Genomic DNA, 4,875 nt, shown 5'->3' on the forward strand with positions numbered 1-4,875 from the left:
ACTACACCATAAGTGCTCATATGCAACGCATTTTGTAAAGTGTTGCCACCCTAGTGTTTCGTTAGCTCTATCCTAGTGATTTTATGCAACACTCCTGCAAATAGTATTGCATTAGACATGTATGTTGTGTTGCGCCGCCACACTAGTGTTGCAACGGGCATACCCTGCAACACTAGTGTTGCATTAATGTTAACTATTTTTATAATTAGAAAATTTATATATATAATCAAGTATTGTGCATAAATATTTTATCTAATATTATTCTTACATAAAAACTTAACAAAAATAAGAGTATAATATTTGACTTTTTTTTAAGAAAAGTATAATATTTAACTTATTTTTTTAATATTTTATATCAATAAAAGTAAATATTATATATATATATATATGTTATTTATAACTTAAACTAATTAAATATATGATCTTAATTTTTTTTAAGGCAGCGGGTATTCTAGAGTAGCGAAAATGCTGAGCAGGTAAAACTCCCCCCAATTGAAAATTCAAGTTTCATACCCTCACCTCGATAATGAAAATCTCTCGTCTCTAACCTAGCAGTCCCGCACAAATCTGAGCTCTGAACTCTCTCGCCTCTCTCACCTCTCTCACCTCACATCCCGACATTCATTTCTTATCACCTCTGACCTCCATTTCTCATCTCAATATCACATCAGTTCAAGTTAGGGTTTCGGTGTTCTGTCATCTGATTTGGGGATTTTGCTAATTTCTCAATTCAAGTTCAAGTTCAGTTATCGATTAGGGTTTTTGAAGTTTTCAATTATGACATCTCAACTAGGGGTGTGACTTGTAACTTCTTTATCTCAATTAGGGCTTTGGCTGGTAACTTTTAATTGATGTTTCGGCTTGGGTTGGGTGCTGCATAAATGTGTAAATGTGATATATGTGTAAATCTGTATGTATTTTGGATTTTGTATATGTGTATGTGATATTATAGATTTTGTATTTGTATTTTGCTAACTGTTTTAAATCTGTATTTTAGATGTTGGATTTTGTATTTGAATTGTAGATTTTGTATATGTATTTTCAATTATGTGGTAAATCTGTATTTTAGATGTTGTATTTGTATAAGTACAGTGGTGAATACTGAAAACTAAATCTCTCCCAGCTTGCAGGCACGTCGAAATGAGTTGGGAATGGAAGGAAGAGAACTTGGATCGAGTTGTTTCATATGTGATAACTTGTTTCGTGAAGTCAAAAGGAAGCCTGACGGGCGGAAAGAGGTACTACTTTCTTAAAAACATGGAAATAACAAGTTATATAAAAATAACAAATCTGTTTATATTTCATGCAATGATGCCTTCAACCTCTTTGTGCCTAGCTAACTGGTACTTTATTGTATGCCTATTGATATATACTAAATTATGGTTTACTGAATTGTTTATTTCATAAGTACAGTTATTAGGCAATATAACAATTTGTTGACATATCTTGAGTTATATATCCAAACATGGAACTGGGGTAATGATTTACGAGAGTAAACCTGGCGGTATTATAAAGGTAACTTGTTTACTGATTTTTTAACAGCCTCCAAACTGTTAGTTTTAATAGTTATGGTTGATCTTTGATGTCATATTCTGGTTCATCTGTATCAGGGGACGATACAATGCTGAGTTTGCGGAAATTTTTGATAAGGATGCTATGCAGTTTGTTGCTGGATTGTTGAGGGAATTCAGAATCACATCAAGTATGCAATGGAGTGCAGAAAGGAGGCCAAGGAACGGTACAACATTTGTGGCTTGCCAGGGTTTGATCCTGCTACGAAATATGTCAGGTAAGGGGAGTGGATGTGTGCTCCAGTTCCATCAGCGGTGGCTGATCGTTGGTTTTCATGGTTTGTGGGGATCACTCTGTTTTTTTCTGTATATATAATGAAGAAAACAGAGATGGCGAGAGTTACAGCACAAACTTGGCTTTAATATGCATATTACAAATCAACGAACTCGACTAATTTGGGACAGAGCGATAATTAACAAGATCTCTTGTTGCTACAAGTTCCTGCAACTAAACCTGACGGTAGTATAAAAGATATATGGCTTGACAAGAACAAGCAGCAAGATATGTCATTCATGTAAGTTCATTCGCTCTGTACCTTCTTATAAGCTGAACCTGATATATATTTTTTAGAGCTTGCACCTACATGAATTTGGAAGCAAACAGTGCCTAGCATTAGCATAACAGTAAAACACATTTCTGAGTTCATATTTAAGTTCCAATTCTATAAAAAAAAATAGACTATTTGATTTACTGTTCCACTATAGATCATCAGTTATGAAATCAGATGCTTAATATGATTCAATAGTATGCACATCTTCAGTTCCAACAGGTAAACTAAAATAAGCTTATAAATTATTTGAGAGATTGAGAAATTTAAACAGCAAGTATTCGATGTCTTATCAGGTGAAAAATCTACTATTTTACAGAAGTATATCATATATCTTATTAGGTGGCTACTCTATCATGTATTATTAGATTGGTAACTAAAAAGTATGAAATTTAGACAAATATCATATATTTTTTGCCTTTGATGTGTACCTCATTGTCGACTGTTTCTCATATTTGTAATGTGATTCCAAGATTGGTGTAATGGACATGGTGCTGGTGACTCAATACTTTGATATCATGAAGGAAATCGGTGCATCCGCAAAGTCAGATGTTGTTTTTCTCCCACATGGACCTGGTGCAGTGAAAGACATAGCCTCACAAATCAGGGAGGGTCTTCTTCAGAGAAATGCTACTCAGTGGTAATATAGTATCTACAATGAGCTTACGCCATTGCGAAGGGATTTCTGTAGATTTGTGACTAGGTTATTTTGTTGTTTGCTAGATTGGTTAGGAAGGGATTTATCAATGTACAAGATAGATATTGCCAAAATTTATGAAAAATATTGCATTTTACTTTGGTCAGTGTTGCAAGTTAATATAGTGTCTCATTTATAATCTATCAGTGTTGTAAATATAGATAACCTACTGTGGCATATTAAAATATATGGTGTTACAAAAGATATGTGGGGCCCACTAAATATTTGGACCATGTGGGATCCACCCATGACGTGGAAAGTGACTCATCAATGATGTGGCAAGTGGACCCTGCCAACGTATCAGTTGGGACCTAGCTAACGTGGTGGATGGAGTGGGACCCACCTCTGATGTGTGTCCACCTTTTGGGGCAACACTGAGAGATGTTGCCTTTATAAAAGGGTGGTGTTGCATTATATGTATTAGCAATACATTTTCGGTGTTGCATTAGATAGCCAAAAGTGTTGCCTTATGGGTCAAAGGCAAGGCTCGCATATGCAACACTCAGAAAGTGTTGCATATCTCGATTTCGGGCCTAAGGCAACACCATTTGGGGTATAAGGCAACACTATTGAGCGTTGCATATGAGCGTTTATGGCGTAGTGATATGCAGTTTGCAGGTTATTCATTCAAGTGAATTTCATGTTTAATATTTGCTATTGTTTGGCCAACTCTAGTAAATTTTTGAGTTAATAATAATACTGAGAAGGTTATAGTTAATTGACACAATACTTGAATGGTGCATGATTAAATCAATAGATATTAATTTTGTGACAGTATAGACATATATTGTTCCCTTGCATAGCCGTGTGAAATTGGTGCTTCATTTGTATTCTGGAAGTTAAATCTGGCATAGACATATGTTAGTTTAATTATAGAATCTAAACCATAGTGATTTCCAGAGAAACCTATGACCATTAAATTTCTGGTTAGTAAATTGTGGTTTGTTATAATATTACACTGCTTTGTTGCCAACATTAACATATTAGGGGGAAGTAATTATCCTGACTTAACTTTTAGTAACTAAGCTCATCCAGATCTCTTTGCTAGTATTTTATTAGTTAGTTAATTTAGTTGCTAAATAATTAGTTTAATTAGAAAAACCAAAACCAAATTCTTGTGTTCTATAATTGAATTTTTTGATATTGATTTGTAATTTATACAAATAGACAGTCCTTGAGAAACGATATCTGATATTCACTACTATATTACTTGTTTGAGATTGTGTACACTTGCAAAACTTATAAACCTAATTGTTATGTGCTTGGACATTCAATGACATGTAAGTAATTCAACAAAGAAAATATCGGGATAATTACAACCTTAAAATATATTTATACATGTACAAAATTTATATAAAAACCTTCGTACTTTAGACAATTTCTCCGAAAGTCCTTCAGGTTTATGATTAACTAAAAGAGGTCAAATATCAATACTCTATAGATTTAACGACTTACAAATGTAACAATTATAGTTTTAATCATAATATATCAAAAATTTATAATATATGTTATTAAACATTAAAAGCTGACTAATAATATCTATTTTAGAGAAAGTCTTAGAAAATAAAACGGATAAAAATAACTCTATATCTCTTTTATTAGAGATGTGGGCTGGTCAATCCAATTCAATATGTGTCTATTTTTGTCAATCTAAAACGATTTTTTTCAACATGTATATATATTTGAATTAACTCGATTTTAATGGGTTGAATATGAGTTTTGATTTTTATCTGATTAGCCTAGTTTAAGTTCAATTAATTAAAAATAGGAGAATTAATAGATATATTCACAATAGTTCTAGTATGTGTCATTAGCCTAATACATTAGTCCATTAGTATTGGTATTTGTTTGACGTGTTTGGATGTTCCTTATTTCATATTGATGCTAATTACGATAAGTTTAGACCGCAAAGTTTTAAACTTTATATCTATGCATTAACTGCGAAGGTCTAGACTCCATATTTAGGGCTTGATCGCAAAGGTCTGGACAATATATTCATGCTCACTTAAGAAGGTTGCTATTAATTGTTTATAGATCAAAGTATAAATGAAGATATTTA

The 4,875-nt window shown here is 32.8% G+C and overlaps 1 long non-coding RNA gene across 4 annotated transcripts; it reads left to right on the plus strand.

Moving 5' to 3' along the window:
* Window positions 1-466: 466 nt before the first annotated feature.
* LOC135151181 (uncharacterized) lies at window positions 467-2,915 on the plus strand. 4 transcript variants are annotated; one of them, XR_010289746.1, is made up of 4 exons: window positions 467-910; window positions 1,124-1,515; window positions 1,611-2,086; window positions 2,593-2,915. It is a non-coding gene; the product is annotated as an uncharacterized LOC135151181 (long non-coding RNA). The 4 variants fall into 4 exon arrangements; XR_010289747.1 differs by having other exon boundaries at window positions 467-837; XR_010289748.1 differs by having other exon boundaries at window positions 467-804.
* Window positions 2,916-4,875: the final 1,960 nt, after the last annotated feature.

This window comes from Daucus carota, chromosome 3 (assembly GCF_001625215.2).
Source record: "Daucus carota subsp. sativus chromosome 3, DH1 v3.0, whole genome shotgun sequence".
In the NCBI taxonomy this organism is placed as follows: Eukaryota; Viridiplantae; Streptophyta; class Magnoliopsida; order Apiales; family Apiaceae; genus Daucus; species Daucus carota.